At 34.8% G+C, this 20,174-nt stretch overlaps 1 long non-coding RNA gene across 1 annotated transcript in view; it reads left to right on the forward strand.

The window, feature by feature from the left end:
* Positions 1–7,329: 7,329 nt before the first annotated feature.
* Positions 7,330–20,174, forward strand: part of LOC122227273 — a 114,165-nt gene continuing 101,320 nt past the window's right edge. Inside the window, exon 1 of the long non-coding RNA XR_006205950.1 lies at positions 7,330–7,456. This is a non-coding gene — a long non-coding RNA (uncharacterized LOC122227273). The remainder of the gene's footprint in view (positions 7,457–20,174) is intronic.

Genomic DNA, 20,174 nt, shown 5'->3' on the forward strand with positions numbered 1-20,174 from the left:
GTCTATATCAAACAGCACTTAATTCTGAATTCTAAATTCTAAAATACAAAGCTGCATCCTTAACATGGATACTATCTCAGCACATCTGGGAATATATATTTGATCCAAGGAAGTTGCTATTATCCAGAAAAGTATCTTGTGCCCAGTGGTTACAGAGGCATACAACTTTTACATTTTTCAAAATTAGATTGAACAGTATTCACTATATAACTTACAAAATCAAAGGCCACACATGCACCAGCTCTGGACATCTCATCTTACCTTGAACAAACAGATTATCCTCAGAAATGCTTATATTTGCTTGATAATCGCACTGGATTTTAGAGCAACTGAAGATTAAAGACACAGACTTCACAGAACTTAAACCAGGAGCAACTGCATTCATTATTGATATTCTTTAGTTTCCTCATTTGATTTAATGTCCTTATAAACACATAATTGAACCAAACTGTTTCTATCTGTTTCCCTGTCCTAACCTCTACTCTGGCAGTAATGAGGCCAGAAAAAAAAAGTGACTATTACAAATTCTGTGCACAGTATCCTTGTCTGTAAGGTAAGTTCTACAGTGCAGGAAAACCAATCCTTATAAACTAAATAATATTTTCTACAATTTGAATCTGTGAAAAATATTAACAATGAATAGTCACTGTCTATCCAACACTGTGAGGGGAGACATTTTATTCGCTTAGCATTGCCACAGCTGTTTGCCTCAGCCTTTCTTCCATTTATTTACTAATGCAGATCTCCTTTTCATAATTGGCTTTCATTGAAACATATAGTTTGAAGCTAAATATGCCACATTTTTTATGAAATGAAAAGTAGGATTTTTAATTGGTGACTAAAGAAAGAGTGTAAATATTTATAAATTAAAGTAACATTGTCCACTTTTTTCCTTTTCACACAGTGACAGCACACAATCTTTGCTAGCAAAGCCTGAGTGTTTATTTTGTGCAAGTACTTTTTTTTAAGTATTTATTTATTTATTTATTTATTTATTTATTTATTTATTTATTTACAGAGAGACCATGAGCAGGGGAGAGGCAGAGAGAGAGGGAGAGAGAGAATCCCAAGCAGGCTCTTGTCAGTGCGGAGCCCAATGCAGGGCCCGAACTCACGAACAAACCATGAGATCGTGACCAGGTCTGAAATCAAGAGTCAGATGCTTAACACACTAAGTCACCCAGGCCCTCCTGCCCCAAGTACTCTTCTAAGTGAGTCGCAGGTTTTGGCTAATGCAATTCACAATTGCTCTAAGAAGTAGATGGCATGGTTTTCCCTACTACTATACATATAGAAACTGTGGCACAAGTTAAAACCATAGAATTCTTAGAAGAAAACAGGTGGTAATCCCTTTGACATAGGTCTTTGCAATGATTTTTTGGATTTGACACCAAAAGCAAAGGCAACAAAAGCAAAAATAAACAAGTGGGACTACATCAAACTAAAAAACATGGCAAAGGAAACCATCAACAAAAATGAGAAGGAAATCTATGGAATCTATGGAGAAAATATTTATAAATCACATATGTGATAAAAAGCTAATATCCAAAAATATATAAAGAACTCCCACAACCTAATAATCAAAGCAATGATAATTAATAATATTCCAAGTAAAAATGAACAGAAGAACTGAATGGACATTTCTCCAAAGAAGACAGACAGATGGACCAGTAGATACTTGAAAAGATGCTCAACATAACTAATCATCAGGGAGATACAAACCAAAATCATAATGAGATATCACCTCATATCTATAAGAATGGCTATTATCAAAAAAACAAGATAGAGCAGGTGTTGGTGAGAATGTGGAAAAAAGAAAATCTTGTGCACTGTTGGTGGGCATGTAAAGTTGTGCAGCCAATTGGAAAACTGTGGAGGTTTCTCAAAAAATTAAAAAAAGTAGAATTGCCATAGGCTCTAGCGATCTCACTTCTGGATATATATCCAAAGGAAATGAAAACAGAATATCAAATAGCTCTCTGCTCTTGCAGCATTATTCACGACAGCCAATATATGAAAACAATCTCAGTGGCCATCAACAGATGAATGGATAAAGAAAACATGGTATGTGTATATATACAATGCAATATTATTCTTCCATGAGAAAGAAAGAAATCCCACTATTTGTGACAACATGGGTGGACCTTGAGGTCATCATGCCAAGTGAAATAAGCCAGACAGAGAAAGACAAATACTGCATGGCGTTCCTTATATGTGGAATGTAAAGAAAAGAGAAGAGAAGAGAAAAGAAAAAAATAAAGAAAAGGAAAGGAAAGGAGAAGAAAAGAAAAGAAAAAAGAAAAAAAAGTTAAAGTCATAGACACAGAGTAGAAAAATAGTTGCCAGGGCTTGGGGAGTGAGGGAAATAGGGAGAGGTAAAAGGGTGAAAACTTACAGCTGAAAGATGAAAGAAGTCTGAGAATCTAATGTAAAGCATGGTAGCTACAATGACTATATTGTATAACTGAAATATGCTGAGAAAATAAAACTTAAATGTTCATGCCCCCATAAAAAAAGGTAGATGTGTTAATTACTGGATGAAGGGAATGCTTTCACAATGTAAACATATATCAAATCACTTTATTTTAATTTTTATGTCAACTATACCTCAGTAAAACTGAAATTTAAAAAGGTAAAGAAATTCTGACGCAGAGGGGTTGGATAATTAAGTATGGTTGCTGAATTAGTAAGTGGCAAAACAAGGTATCGAAACAGGTAAATATGTATAACATAGTTCATTATGTACTTAACTACTATGTTATCCTAAAATTTAGCTTTAAAATAGATTAAATCAATTTCATACTTATGGAAGAAATCAGTTATATGGTTGTAAATATGTACGGCAAACAGGCAGTCACAATAAATTTTTATTAAATGGCACTGCTGATCTGAGTTGTGTTTTGATAAATAAAAAGAAGGATCCCTTGGGGCGCCTGGGTGGCTCAGTTGGTTGGCATGTGACTTTGGCTCAGGTCGTGATCTCCCCTGATCTCACAGTTCCTGAGTTTGAGCCCCACGTCAGGCTCTGTGCTGACAGCTCAGAGTCTGGAGCCTGCTTTGGATTCTGTGTCTCCCTCTCTCTCTGTCCCCACCTCTCTCTGTCTCTCTCTCTCTCTCTCTCTCTCTAGCTCTAGCTCTCTCTTCTCTCTCAGTAATAATTATTATAAAGCATTAAAAAAAAGAAGGATCCCTTTATTTAAGTAGTACCAGTTGAATAGTTGCAAACTGGAATTACCAAAATGTCAAAAGGCCTGAAGAAGCTAGAAACAGTGGTCCAGTGTGGGTTTGTGGGCTTAGCTGATACAACAATCTAGATGGATTTGTAGAATGTAATGTGTATTTATAGAATGTAATGGAAGTACTCCTCTGGCATACTCAGACATACTTGGGGATCTATGGAGTTGTGTGGCTAGCAACATGGAATTCAGATTTTTTTTTTCAGTTTACATGAAAATATTCAGATTTTAATCTCATATTAAATAGACGATCTCCCAAACTCTGGAAAATTTAGGAACATGTAGACAAAAGGAAAACTTTCGAACAGTGATTATGTGTAAAATGCCTAAATATGTTTGCTCAAAAGTTTATAAAAATAATTGAGGGAATCCATTAAAACAACGAAAAGGTAGGAAAGAGGAAAAATAAAAGTAAAAACAAAATTGGCATATTTTTTTCAGTGACAAATTAGAGATGATTTAAAATTATGGAAGGTAAAAGATGAAAATTGGTGAAATAAAACAATAACATAAAAATGAAACTTCTTAAAAGAAAAAGATCTAAAATTAATTAGAACAGTTTCAATGTATACAAATGTGTGAAAACAAATACAAAATATAAGATGAAGACCAGACGAAAAGGAAATAATGAAAAATAGGAAACATGGATATTAAAAATAAAATCTAAAGCAGCGTAAACAATAGGTATGTTCAACCATTGTTACATATAGATAGAACATAAAATTGTCTTAAAGTTATGTATTTTATATGTAAACCATAGCAATAACAAAAGTTTGGAACTTTGGATGAGAACATAATGGATCTTGATAGATTTCATAGCTTAGCAACACCAGTAGAACATAAAGGAAGAAAATCAGAAAACCTTCCAATTGTATCCATACTTCATCTTTACTTGTAATTAAGATGGGCAGAATTCTGGGTACACATCACCGTGCATGATCATAAATTCAAACATGTTGCCTTTTGGAATGTGAATTCTATAGCAGATTCCCTACAACAGATGTTGTGATATGTGTTGTTTTGACAGAAACAGATGTAGAAAGGAGCATGGATGTGAAAGTTTAAGTCTCCTTATAGGCAGAGTTGAGGCAATCAATGCAATGACTGATTATTGATTAATACATTTTTGAAAATCAGAAGTAAGATTTAAATGGAATGTGGCAAGGTCACCCAGAGCTTGGACCTGACCAGCCCATTCTATCTTGTAATATAATGGCATTAGCATCGAGGATGAGGACTTAGAAAACTTTTTTTATTGCATTTGTAGATGATAGCAAGCCTATAGAAGACAATTATTACATCAGAAGAGTGAATCTACTCTTATTTTTAAAAACTTTGACAATCTTTTGGTATTAAGAGAAACTTTGTAGGCAAAATTTAATACAGATAAATATAAAGTAATATCAAGTCTGATGTTTTTAAATTAGTTGTACAATGAAGACATAAAATGACATATATTAAGGTGTTAATGAAAAAAAATTGTCTTCAATTGATTATCTAAATGTTAGCTAACATCCTGTTTTAACTTTAAAAATTATAAAATAAAGTGACTTTAGTATTAAAACTAAAGAGGTATTGTTAGAGTTAATTATTATCTCAACAAATGAATGCCTTATATAAACAAGATACTGGGCATTAGTGGTGCAAAGAAATACTTTGTTGTCAAGAGACATGAAGTCCATTTCGGGTAAACTAATGGGAAAAAGACTATAAAATATGATCAAAAGTGCAGTTAAGGGGATAATTACAGAGTAATGGATATACCTGAAGTAGGAAAAACCATGAGTGAAGACTCAGAAAGGAGTATTTCAGAATAAATTTCACTTAATCTGTGGTTTCAGAAAATAGTTTTCATGCAGAGACAGAATATGTGGAAAAAATGGGAAATGAGTTTACTAGAAAAACTACCAACAGTGTGCTCAGTGGAAAATGAAGGCGGATTATTAGATACAGGAATTGACAATGTGAGTGGTTTTCTGTGGCTTCTGCAACTTTCTTGACTCTGGAAAAGCTAACAGAAAATACTATAGTTAGCGAAGATTTTCCCGGTCTTTCTTTTCCAGCCATTGTGAAAATTTTCTTGAACAACCAGACTCTCACTATTAAATAAATTCCTGCTTAAAATACCTAGAGTAATTTCTAGTTTTAATTTTCTTGACCAAAATCCTGACTGGTATTATGTTTGTCATGAACAAATTGAATTTGGGTAAAATCTTTCAGAAAGTAAGACAATTAGAATTTGTAAGATTGGAGTCAAAGGGATTTAGTTATTCAGTTGAGATGGAATGATGACCTGAGAAGAAAAGGTAGGGTTTCTTGATTTTGTTTTGTTTTCTTAAGGAAAAAAAAAGGATAAAGAAGAGTCAGGAATTACTGCCATTTTTCCTCATCCAAATAGCTAAGTGAATGGTCATTTGCTGACACTGGGAATATGAAAGAACTACTGGTTTGGACAGAATGTTAAGGTAGCAGATAGGAGCTAATGTCATCAGTCTAGAGCAACTGATTTTTTTTTTTTTTTAAAGAAGTATCGGGATCTATAAATCTCAAGAAATAGATCTGGATTAGAGATATGGAAGAATCACACACAGTTTTAAATTAATGCAAATGAGCTAGATGACACCACCTAACAAAATTATAGAGAGTGAGTCTAAAAGGGAAATCACAGTTGGGAGACCTCCGACAATAAGAAAAAGCAAAGTTTAGTAAGTTACCTGAAGTGAAATTGAGAAGAGACGTAGGGAGAAAATCAGGCAAATATACTTTCATAGAGAATAAGGAGTTTTCTATTTCATAGAAATACAGAGTTTCAAGAAGAGGCAGTTCATAAAGTATAGAATCCTATTGAGAGGTCAAGTAAGTTAAACATTGTTTTTGCATATTTAATGGCAAGAAGTTATTGGTGTTCATGGAGAGAAAAATTTCAGAGACGTCTTGTTGGTAGAGGCCAAATTGCTCTAGGATGGAGAGTACCTGGAAGGTGTTATAGATGCAGTATGTAAAATACATTTAAGAAGTTTGGGTGTGAATTTAGGAGGGAGAAAGGGAAGAAATGAAGGAGGATATTGGATTGATGGAATGATTGTTGTTGTTATTTTTTAATTTTCTGATTTTTAATTACATCATTACTACAATTTTTGAAGAAAGTGATAGGAAACACTGAAGTATAAATGGTATTGATAGATCAAATTGTGTGTATATATATATATATATATATATATATACACACACATATATATATGAATATATATACATACACAAATTGTGTATGTATATATATTCATATATATATGTGTGTGTATATATATATATATACACACAAACACATTTACAAAAATACTTTATAATATAAGTACTTACAAAACTATTTTGATTGTTGTATAATAAGCCTCTGTGTGAAACTTACTATGATTTAGGTACTCAAAGCCGTATTTTTTAATGCCATTTTTACATAGGAAATGTGTCACTGGTTGTTCACTCTGCTTAGAAGGAGAAATGGCCAGATGTGCAATTACATACTGATTCATGTGCTGTGGTCAATGGTTTTGTTTTGAGACTTGGTCAGAACACGACTAGAAAATTGTTGATTAGGAAATTTGAGAAAGAGGATGTTAGTAGGCCTCTATTAATGGGCAAGAAACATGAAGACAGTTGTGTCCTATGTAAATGTTCACCAAAGGGTGACTTCAAGAGGACAATTTTAATAAGTCAATAGGATGACCCATTTGATGGAAATCAGTCAGCCTCATCCTAACCAACCCTTGTCATCAGTCACTAAGCTCATGAATAAAGTGTCCACTGTGGCGGGGATGAAGGTTATGCATGGGCTTAACTTTCACTCACCAAGCTCAGCCTGGATATGGCTACTGCCAAGTGTTCAATCTACAGAGAGAGATCAACGAGTCCTCAATATGGCATCATTCTTTACAGTGATCAACCAGCTACCTGGTGGCAGTTCAAGTATATTGGACCACTTCCATCATGGAATGGGCATGGTTTTGTCCTTACTGAACTTGACATTTACTCTGTTTACATATTTTCCTTCCTTGCACAGAATACTTGAATTGGATGTTGTTTTTTATCTTGATTTCAGACTCAAAAAGTCCGTTGTTCCTGTGTCTTCAGCCTTTTGGCCTTTGGACTAGAACTATACCATCAGCTCTCCTGGTTCTTCAGCCTGTATACTGCAGGTTTTGGGATTTGTTGGCCTTCATAATCATGTAAGCTATTTTTTTATAATTTCTCTCTCTCTGTCTTTCTACACACATACACATACATACATGCACACACACAGACACGCACACACACACACCTTATTGGTTCTATTTCCTTGGATAATCCTGACTAATACAGGCATCTTCTTAGATGCCTAATAAATTCAGGGATAGCTTAGCTACTTTTATGAACATTGAAAATAGAACAGTACCTATTTTTGGTTACCATAACTAAGTTCTTGGATTCCTAACACTGTACTGAGTCCATTTCTAACTCCTGATATTTTTTGCCTGGTACATACGTTTGCCAAAGTAAGATGAGAAAAGAGAGGTTAAATGGTTGCTCCCATACTGTAATTTAGAACCACCAACCCCTGTGGATCCTTAATCCTTTTGCTATGTCTAAATAACTAAGTCTATTAGACTTGTTTTTTATATGATGGCAGCTATTCTGAGAGTTGTATTGACCTTCCCTCAAATCTAACTTCTTTGGTTGTTGTGTGCTCCCTGCCCCCCCCCCCCACAAGATGTGACATTTCTGTAAATATCTGAATCTATTCCATTAGAAAGGATTATGCTAATGCCAATGGTGATCAGTGTTTACCTATAAGTACTTTCAGATAATGGCATTTCTAACTGCATTCTCTCACAGCTCCTGCCCTGCACCAAATCATAAACAAAAGAATTAGCAGAAAACATAAATAGAATTATTAGTTACTTATTTAACACCAATGCAGCTTCCAGGGGGAAAGAACATTTTAAAGGTCAAGCCAAAGAGGGGGAAGATCCATAGATTTATTTACATAAAATAGAAAAATTATGTTTAGGAAATAATTAGATACAACTCAAAGACAAACAAAGAATTTGAATGAATGTCTGGAAACTTCTGAGTAGGTAATGGTGAAAATTTTTAATCTGTATTTCACATAAAAGTAGAAATAAAGAGAAAAATGAGGATATGGTTTATATTACTGATATGTAAACATATAAAAATTAAAATAGTGCTTTTACAGAAAGACAAAATTTCAGCAATGTAGCAAGAATTGTGTGTGAGTTGTGTGTGTATACTTTTTATAATTTTAGTGCCTAGAAGGAAATCTACGGTTATGCTGTGAATACAGATTGAAGTTACATCTTTTTAAATGTTTATTTATTTTTGAAAGAGAGAAAGAGACAGAGTATGAGCAGGGGAGGGGCAGAGAGAATGGGAGACACAGAATCCAAAGCAGGCTCCAGGCCCTGAGCTGTCAGCACAGTGCCCAACAAGGGGCTCAAGCCCATGAACCACGAGATCATGACCTGAGCTGAAGTCAGACCCTTAACTGACTGAGCCTCCCAGGTGCTCTGAAGTTAAATTTTAAGGGACAACTTAGTATAATGTGTCAAATAGTTTTCAATGAATTATTCTAAGAAAATGACTGAAAACCTTTCCCCAAATTTATGTATAAATATATCTATTATAGAAAAGTGTATAGAAATTGCAAAGAATAAAATTTTCTAATATAAGGGGATTGATTAAATAAATTATAATATGGGATGGACTTTGAAGGTTTTAAATTTTAATTTTTTTTTTAATTTTAAAAGAATAGTTAAAATGTATAAAATTTGGAAATGAATATTTTAAAGCAAGTTTCTAAATAGAGTTAAAATGCAGTCACAAGTTTAAAGGATGGAAAGCATTTTAATAAAAAACTGAAAGTTTAAACACGAAAATGTTAACAAAGAATACATTTGGGACTAGGATTTCAGTATGCTTGTGTGTGTGTGTGTGTGTGTGTGTGTGTGTGTGTGTGTGTGTGTGTATGTATGTAGAAAGATAGATAGATAGATAGATAGATGATAGAGAGAGAGATAGAGAGGTAGATAGAGTGCAGGTGTGTATAGTAATCCTAATAAAAGGTAATTTTAAAAGTTAATTACTTAAATAAGTTCACTTGAATATAGGGATGCTTTGCTAGAAAATTCAGGTCAAAAATTTGACCTACATTTTATAAACACCTGAGTAACTGCAAATATACATACATACATACATACATACATACATACATACATACACACACACACACATATATATGTGTGTATATATATATATATAATATATATATATACAATATATATATATACAGGATTACAAAAGCTTTTAAAACACTGAAGAATTCTGAGAAGAGTTCAGAATTTTCTTTCTACGTTGTGAATTTGCATAGGTGTTGGAGTTATGTACAGACATTCTCACAAACATTTCCCTATGATTAGTTGAAGGAAAGGTCATATAAAATCTAATAATTTCATTTCTCACTTTTAGATTTCTTTTGAGTTACTCTGATTGCATTAATATGCTCATATTTATAACTGGCCAGTATTCTCTGTAGTCGAAAGATTGATTTCTCAAGAATAGTGAAGACTTCCTATTGCAGTAATTTCAGCACCTGTGAATGTCCTAAGGAGAACATGAACTGGAAAAATTTTAAGATCAGCATAAAGGATGGAAAATAAATACCAAGCAGAGAGGTTTTCACCTCAGGCATTCATCATCTGGCTCAAAGCATGAGTCACTTCATTTTTCCCTCTGTGCTCAGGAGTCACCACCAGGGAGAGAGCTTTGCCCTCCCCTCAGCTCTCTCCCATTTGGTGTTCTGGGAACGAATAGAATACACAAGCCTAAAGTCTAATGTTTTTGTCTCCCTTTAGAAAATTCACTGCTCACCTACTCTTACCCCTTCCATTGAAAATAGGAAAGAATAAAACTTTGTATTATTTTGTGATTATGCCATGTTAAAATATGAAGTTGACTTAGTGAAATGACCTGAGGAAATTAGTGGGAACTTCTTAAATGCTGATCTTTAGAAGCCATAATGACTGGAAAGAAGTGCTTTCTTGAGTAGTCACCTAATTTTGTTTATGTTCTCTCTGTGCAAGGTCAGTCTTATGTGTAGGCACTAAAGGCTGCTGCTAGTGGTATGAAAAACTATGAAAAAAATTATATTCCCAACATCTTTGGTTTATAGACCTTCAGAAAAATTTATATAGCACATATATTTGGGATTCATATTGATAATAAGTAAAATGTAAATATGATGAAAAAATTGTCAACTCATTTAGCTTTATAAATTATAAGTGAGGGCACCTGGGTGGCTTTGTTGGTTATGAGGCCAACTCTTGATCATGGTCCCATGGTTCGTGGGATTGAGCCCCAAATCGTGCTCTGCACAGATTCTCTCTGCTTGGGATTCTATCCCTCTCTGTATGCTCCTCCTCTGCTCATGCTATCTCTCTCTCTGTCTCTCTCTCTCAATAAATAAATAAATAAATAAACTTAAAAAAAAAAAAAAATAAAAGTGCCTAAATCCAAGAAAGCTAGTCAAGGGCCAGGTAAAAGCTAAAGAAATATAATTCCATGGAGGTAAGATGATATATAAAATATATATGTTATAATTTATAATATAGTTAATAGTAACTTAATATTAATAACATATATATCTGAATTGGGGAAATAAAACAGAACACTTAGGACAAAATAATCCTAATGCTCAACAGTTGCTCATACTTTTATTTCTTCTCCTCTGACTCATTCTTCCACTTTCTTTTTTTTCTCATCTTTCTTCACTCTACTCTTTGTAATGCTGCTGCAGTCTTTAAGAATTCACTGTAATCCTCAATTACTTTACCCTTAAGGGATTCCTCCGAAAGTTTACAAAATCCTGGCCACTTTGAGGACACCATTTCTTTTCAAACTAAGTGGAAGCCATTTCTTTTTCCTATAACTTGTAATTTAAGGTCAGAAAATTTAATAAGCATCCTTTTATTCATTTATTTTTTTTTTTTTGGTCTAATGCTGGAGTACATAATTATCACCCAAAAATTTTGTTTAAAATCCAGATTTGAGGGTCCTGTTCAAAGAGTCTGATTTGGAAGGTAGTGAGGTCAGAGATTCTGAATTTTGACAAGTATTTTATATGATTCTGATGCAAGGTGTTCCGAGGCTACACTGAGAAAAGTTGCCTAGAAGAGGAAGCCTGGGGAGGCTGCAGGTGCAGGGATGTGAAAGACTCCGGCAGGAGTAACCTTGACTCTCCTGACCTGGCTTTTTCCCCATCCAGACATTCTTTACCTCTCAGGTGATAAAGAGCAGAAAACCTTTGTGGGAGGTGGATTCCAGAGCTGGGCACATTCTCTGCCTAGACCTCAGCCCTTGTGCATGTCTGTTTTCCTCTCTTTCATTAGGAAATGTATATTAGATTTCAGTAATTGTAGTAGCTGTTGGGATATACTAGAGAAAAGATAGTGTCACTTTTGCTTTCAAAGAGTTTGTAGTTCATAGAAAAAAATGGCCATTAGAAAAATAGTGACAATAAAATGTACTTAAAATGACGAGAGAGAAAATATAGGAATCTTTGAACACAGAACAAAATAGTTTGAATAATCAAGGAAGAATGCTTTTAGAATATGATATTTAACTCATATTTACTACAGAGGAGTGGAGGCTACCAATAGGCACTTGCATACTAGAAGAGAAAGGGAGGAGTGAACCTTAATGGAAATAACATACATTGTATTCACAAAGCACTGAAAATATTTATTGTAGCCAATGCATAGTGTGCAAAAGGGGAAGGGTAAGAGTTAAGGCTAGAGAAGTCCTCCAGATAGATCTTGCAGGACCTTGTTTAACATGTTTAAGGTTTGATAACTTCATTTAAAGGAAATAGGGGTTGAGTGAATCCTTAAAAAGGGGAGACCTGTTAGATTTGCATTATTGGAAATCCCCTTTCACTGCCTTGTGGATAACAGTTTGACGGTGAGCTAGCCTAATGATGAAAGAGTCCAACTGTGGGAATTTTCTGGATGAAAACTAATTGTAGCCCAGACAAAGGCTGTGGGAGTGGGGTGGTGAAAATCAGATGAATTTCAGAAATATTTATGACATTTCATTAAAGCTACTTAGTGAATGCTGGACTTACTAATTTGTTCTGTGACAGAATTTTCAGGGAAGTGGTAAATTGGAATTGTTTGCTGATTGGGAAACTAAGAAGTGAGGATATAAAAGCTAAACGTTTAGACAGCTATTTTTAAAAGTTTGACTCTGAACACTTGGAAAGAGTGGGATCCCTGGCTGAAGTGACTAAGAGAAAGAATTGTTTTTTCTTTTTAATCAAATCATGTAAGTTTATTTTCCTTTTTTATAAACTAATCATTAATTGAATGTATATAGTTGCATCATCTTCTAAAATAACGTCATTTAAGTTGACAGTAAAAGAACAAATTAGTTGTCTAATATATGTGATTCCCATTGCAGCAGTAGTTTTCTAACATCTGCATCTATACATATTCATTAAATTTCTCTAATATTATAAAAGCAAAAGATTATCAACTATCTCTAAGAAGTTACAAAGAAACAGGTTACAAGATAACTATCTTGCACTGGCTTTTGTAAGCTTTCTTTTGGATATGTATTTTGTATTTTTACTTTCATTGAAATTTTATTTTTTTTCTTCCAAGTTTTTATTCAAATTACAGTTAGTTAACATACAGTGTAATACTAGTTTTACATTTCGGATTTAGTGATTCATCACTTATATATAATACCTTGTGTTCATTACAAGTGCCCACCTCGGTACCCCCCACCCATTTAACCCATCCCCCACCCACCTCCCTTCCATCAACCCTCAGTTTCTTCTCCATAGTTTAGAGTCTCTTATGGTTTGCCTCTCCTTCCCTCCCCCATTGTTCATCTGTTTTGTTTCTTAAATTCCGCATGTGAGTGAAACCATATGTATCCTTCTCTGACTGACTTATTTCACTTACTGTAATACACTCTAGCTCCACCCACATTGTTACAAATGACAAGATTTCATTTTTTATGGCTAAGTAATATTCCCGTGTGCACACACACCATTTCTTCTTTATCCATTCATCAGTTGATGGACATTTGGACGCTTTCCATACTTTGGCTATTGTTGATAATGCTTCTATAAACATTAGGGTGCATGTATCCCTTTGAATCGGTGTTTGTGTATTCTTTGGGTAAATACCTCTTAGTGCAATTTCTGGATCATAGAGTAGTTCTATTTTTAACTTTTTGAGGAACCTCCATCCTGTTTTGCAGAGTGGCTGCACCACTTTGTATTCCCATGAACAGTGTAAGAAGGGTTCCCCTCTCTCCACATCCTTCCCAATGTCTGTTGTTTCCTGTGTTGTTAATGTTAGCCATTCTGACATTTAAATTTGAGAATTATTAAAGTATTTTAACCTTGATTCAACATAGTGACTAAAACTGGAGAATGAGATGAAGACAAAACTATATATATGTGTGTGTGTGTGTATATATATATATATATGTACGTGTGTGTATATATATGTATATAAGTATATTATAGTGTATATAAGTATACACACACATACACACAAACACATGTTTTGCATTCAGATTCCTTGAATAAATAAAGAGATGAGGACTCCAGAGTGTCAGTAAAGAAAAAGGATTTAAACAAAGGGAGAATCAGCTCTTCTATTGGCACAAGGAATACAGAGGAAAAGCATGTTGTAGATACAAATAAGCTACTTAAAAAGAAGTTATAGGTGTTCTAATGGCTTTGGTTGTTTTCTGTAAAATCAAAGGCAGGGCCATTTTCTCAGGAGTGTTAATTTTGGGCTACATTTCATTGTAGAATGAAATACTTGCAGTAGTAATTGTGTGGTTGGAAAAGATAATTGGTGAAGGATACATAAATGAATGTCTAAGTGGTTTTAAGTGCTCACTTTTGTTGGATGCATTTCAGTGTGAAGCAGCAAGAATATGTCTGGTAGCACATTTTCTCTGGTGGCTTTATGTGGAGTAGCTCCTAGACTGGCCGCCATTTCCCATAGAAGCTATAAGGGAAAAAAGCAGGTGAGGAGAAAAAAAAAAAAAAAAAAAAAAAAAGACGTTAGAGAGGGAGAGAGCCAAAGCATAAGAGACTCTTAAAAACTGAGAACAAAGTGAGGGTTGATGGGGGGTGGGAGGGAGAGGAGGGTGGGTGATGGGTATTGAGGAGGGCACCTTTTGGGATGAGCACTGGGTATTGTATGGAAACCAATTTGACAATAAATTTCATATTAAAAAATATATTCTCCCAGCTTAATCTTAACCTGGAAAGAAGAAGACTGAGAGAAAGAGTAGGCAACATGAAGAAAATTCAATGTAAAATTTCTGAGAATAAACATTCCAATTTAGTATCACTCACATTACTGGATTTAGCAGAGCACATTAGCTCACAGTGGGCTAGTACTCAAAACAAATTAGGTAATTATCTGAAAGCTGAGGTCACTCTGGCACCAGAATAGAATGTACCACCCAACTTTCAATAGCCCTTCTTGGCTACTTAAAATCACCAACAACTTGTTAGTATCAAAACTGACTTATTATATGGGAATGCAAGCTGGTGCAGCCACTCTGGAAAACAGTATGAAGGTTCCTTAAAAAACTAAAAACAAAACTACCCTACGACCCAGCAATTGCAGTACTAGGCATTTATCCACAGGATGAAGGTGTGCTGTTTCAAAGGGACACATGCACCCCCATATTTACAGCAACACTATCAACAATAGCCAAAGTATGGAAAGAGTCCAAATGTCCATCGGTGAATGAATGGATAAAGAAGATGTGATATATATATATATATATATATATATATATATATATATATATATATATATAATGGAATATTACTCAACAATCAAAAAAGAATGAAATCTTGCCATTTACAACTACGTGGATGGAACTGGAGGATATTAGGCTAAGTGAAATTAGTCAGAGAAAGACAAAAATCATACGACTTCACTCTTATGGGGACTTTAAGAGACAAAACAGATGAACATAAGGGAAGGGAAACAAAAATAATATAAAAACAGGAAGGGGGACAAAACAGAAGAGATTCATAAATATAGAGAACAAACTGAGGGTTACGGGTGGGGTTGTGGGAGGGGGGGATGGGCTAAATGCATAAGGGGCACTAAGGAATCTACTCCTGAAATCATTGTTGCACTATATGCTTACTAATTTGGACGTAAATTTAAAAAAAATAAATAAAAAATAAAACAAGTTAAAATTTAAAAAAAGAAAGTTAAAAAAAACCTGAGATACTGAGTATCTCCATGCTGACTTGATTTAATTTATTTTAAAAATTATGCCACATCCATCCACAGTAAAATGAATAAATACAGTAAATAAAATAAATAAATATGGAAATTTTGGTAATTCACTCATTTGAAAACTACATAGCAATGAACATTTAAAATCTACATATTATAGACAATAATTGTGGTGACTCTCACAACCTTAATGTTGAACAAAAGAAAACACATCATATTGTACAACATTTTTTAACAATTTTATTTTTAACGCACAAAAAGCAGACAAAGCTATTCCATTCTTTTAAAAGTTGTAGTTAGATTATTCCTGAGGATGATGGGGGTGGGAGCGGTGGGTATTAAAAGGGCATAAGCAGAGCTTCTAGGTTGTAAGTAATTGCAAGCACAATTGCAAAACAATGTGTATTTACATAGTTATGATTTATGTATTTTTTCTGTATATTATATTTAAGTAAAAGCCTTTGAGAACAATGGAGATTCTTACTGAATGAAATAAAATTCCAGTGGTTATCTACTGAGGAAAAAAATTATATAGCTTCTTCTAATCCCAACCCATGAACAAGTTGAATGAAATTAATCACTAGATCATAGAATTGCATTCCTCCATTAGTCTGGGATACAATATTTATAACAACTAATATAGATTATATCTGTAGATCAAGTGTCCTTTTTGAAGGTATTATCGGATAGGTCAACCTGTGAGCAGTAGTCCCTTACTTAATAAGTTTCATAAGCCTCCTACACTCTTGTCCTATAATACTGACATAAATACAGCTAAAATATTTAAATTTTAATGGTATGCAGTATGTACATAAGAAAGTTGTAGAAATATAACAACATTTAAGTTTGGATAAATTGCACACATATTCCAAAAACATTAAATCTAAATGTTTTGTCCCTGAGACAGCTTCTTTATTTACTTTGAAATCATTTTTCTAAAGACTTTTTCTTAGAAATGAGCAAGAACATGGAATACATGAAATGTGTTGCTTCGTTGGCATCTTAGCTTTTTTTCTTGTTTTTAACTGTAAACTTGAAGTATTTTAAAGTATTTTTATTACTTGTCCATGAAACTCAGTTAAAGCGGTATCAGTTTTATCTTAATCTTTTGAAGAGATGTTTCGCATACCTCTTGTAACCCTGTACTGGCTGGCCAGCCTTTGTAATAGTTATGAGAATTGAAATCAAGTTGGCTTTTCTAGCAGTGATGATGAGAGCTGCTCAGTTTTACTGATGTTTTTCTTCATAATTGTTTCTGCTGCTTCTAGCCATCTTCGGGAAAAGATGATTTCAGCTTTATGTATCCAGGCTAGCTGGGCTATAATTATGGAAGTTTATTTATGATCTTCTACCCTCCATTAAGAATATATTGATATGGGGGCGCCTGGGTGGCTCAGTTGGTTAAGCATCCAACTTCAGCTCAGGTCATGATCTCATTGTTCTGGAGTCCGAGCCCTGCAAGGGCCTCAGTGCTGACAGCTGAGAGCCTGGAGCCTGCTTTGAATTCTGTGTCTCCCTCTCTCTTTGCCCTCCACCTCTGCCTCTCAAAAGTAAATAAACATTAAAAATAATTTTAAAAATATTGAGATGGTCTCTTTTAGCATCTAAATCTTCCCAGTGACTTTGGCAAGCACTTGTGTGAGTTACTTATATGAAAAAAAAAAAAAAAGTATGTCTTGGAATACATGCCTTGTTCACAGCAATTTAACATTTTAATTGACTTTGTCCTAGAGACACATCTGAATAGTAGAAGGAAATTAAAAAAAATAGCTAAAATGCAAAAAACAAACAAACATTAAATGCTAATGCACTGGTTCCAGTGTTTCTTATTTTCTCATTTAATTTATGGTGATGTCCAAATATTCTTTTTATTTATTTTTTTTAATATGGAATTTATTGTCAAATAAATACAAATACAACACCCAGTGCTTCTCCCAACAGGTGCCCTCCTCAATGCCCATCACCCACCCTCTCCTCCCTCCCACTCCCCATCAACCCTCAGTTTATTCTCAGTTTTTAAGAGTCTCCTATGGTTTGGCTTCCTCCCTCTCTAACTTTTTTTTCCCTCCCCTTTCCCATGGTCTTCTGTTAAGTTTCTCAGGATCCACGTAAGAGTGAAAACATATGGTATCTGTCTTTCTCCCTATGACTTATTTCACTTAGCATAACACTCTCCAGTTCCATCCATGTTGCTACAAAAGGCCATATTTCATTCTTTCTCATTGCCATGTAGTACTCCATTGTGTATATAAACCACAATTTCTTTATCCATTCATCAGTTGATGGACATTTAGGCTCTTTCCATAATTTGGCTATTGCTGAAAGTGCTGCTATAAACATTGGGGTACAAGTGCCCCTATGCATCAGCACTCCTGTATCCCTTGGGTAAATTCCTAGCAGTGCTATTGCTGGGTCATAGGGTAGGTCTATTTTTAATTTTTTGAGGAACCCCCACACTGTTTTCCAGAGCAGCTGCACTAGTTTGCATTCCCACCAACAGTGCAAGAGGGTTCCCGTTTCTCCACATCCTCTCCAGCATCTATAGTCTCCTGATTTGTTCATTTTGGCCACTCTGACTGGAGTGAGGTGATATCTGAGTGTGGTTTTGATTTGTATTTCCCTGATGAGGAGCGACATTGAGCATCTTTTCATGTGCCTGTTGGCCATCTGGATGTCTTCTTTAGAGAAGTTTCTATTCATGTTTTCTCCCCATTTCTTCACTGGATTATTTGTTTTTCGGGTGTGGAGTTTGGTGAGTTCTTCATAGATTTTGGATACTACTCCTTTGTCTGATCATGTCGTTTGCAAATATCTTTTCCCATTCTGTTGGTTGCCTTTTAGTTTTGTTGATTGTTTCCTTTGCAGCGCAGAAGCTTTTTATCTTCATGAGGTCCCAGTAGTTCAATTTTGCTTTTAATTCCTTTGCTTTTGGAGATGTGTCAAGTAAGAAATTGCTGTGGCTGAGGTCAGAGAGATTCTTTTTAAAGTACACCACATGATTTAAAATGAACTCAAGACTAAAAACCACTATGCAAAGTCTGGGGCTTGCAATCTTTGTTCCATACCGCTATAAGGATACTTTATGGTAACCTTAGGAAAGGCTGTGAGATGAAATTAGGATGCCAAGATTCAGAAAGTAAATCCTAGAACAGGTGAATTCAGACTATTCTACCACTATTTGAAATTGATCAGGTGATTTTTCTGTTGAGAAATTATGCTTAAAAAAAGGTTGAGTCTTTTTTTATGTTGAAATCATCCAGTTAAATTATTGTGCCTCATTCTCTAGAGCTGTGTTTAGATAAGTGGTTGTCATATTTAATTTCAGATCTACATGTATATATACATATATACATATGCACATAAATATTTAAGTCTTAATAGGAATTGAGTGGTTCAGCAAATAGCTTCTTTGCCATATATTCTGTGACTGACCTAAATATCCATGAAGAAGTTGTTCCTCCTCCGCCCCCCAACATTTTTTCTAAAGTCTCCACACGGACCAGCGAAATATGTTTCTTTTCATGTATTGAATTCATATGGTGAGAGTTTTGAATAAAATTAGGACTTGAAATCAGGCGACAAAGGTCACAGGAAAGTAGACAGAGGAATGAAAAGATCAACAGAGGCATAGTATTTTGGAGCTATTTTGTGATGCCTCATTCTGCCTATTTGATGAAGAAAGAGATGCCATGGGTAGTAGATTAGATTTGCTCTGCTGAGGCTTTTTGAGGATTGAATTGAGCGGTGCAATATTTTTCTACCATACTCTAAAAAATAGAAACTATATACAGATTTGGACAAAGAAACCCTGAGAGGAAAGGTACACAGAAACAGAAATAGTTAACCTCATCTAAAGTCAAATGTTAAGGGGCGCCTGGGTGGCTCAGTCGGTTAAGTGGCCGACTTCGGCTCAGGTCATGATCTCGCGGTCCGTGAGTTCGAGCCCCGCGTCGGGCTCTGTGCTGACAGCTCAGAGCCTGGAGCCTGTTTCAGATTCTGTGTCTCCCTCTCTCTCTGACCATCCCCTGTTCATGCTCTCTCTCTGTCTCAAAAATAAATAAATGTTAAAAAAAGTTTAAAAAAAATAAATAAATAAAGTCAAATGTTAAAAAGGCCGTGAAAAATGCTCATACATAAAGCAGTGGTTCCCATTGCAAGTTGAAAAGCAGCTGAGAAATTTTCACATGTAACATTGTCTGGACTCCATTCACAGGGATTCTGATATAATTGACCTGTGGTACAGCCTGGCAATCTGTGGCTTGTTTGTTTTGCTTGTCTGATTGATTGATTAAAGCTCCCTAGGCAATTTTAACTTGCAGACAGGGCTAAGGACTACTAGACTATCTTTGCTAGATGCAATTGCATCTAGCAATGATAGTCCTTCCAGGAAATGATCTATAATGGCCAACCACATAAAGATATTTAAAGGCAAGAAATAAAGGACTGTTCAAGCAATAAGACACATGATAGTGAACCTGAAATGAGGGCATCTTTGTCAGTTGGAAGGAGCTAACTGGAGGCATGAAGAATGCTCTCCATTAATGGGGAGGGAGAAGTGCTAAAGTTGAATGTTGACATTAGTTTATCTCTTGGTGGTTGA

The sequence above is a fragment of the Panthera leo genome, chromosome C1 (assembly GCF_018350215.1).
Source record: "Panthera leo isolate Ple1 chromosome C1, P.leo_Ple1_pat1.1, whole genome shotgun sequence".
NCBI classification, from domain to species: domain Eukaryota; kingdom Metazoa; phylum Chordata; class Mammalia; order Carnivora; family Felidae; genus Panthera; species Panthera leo.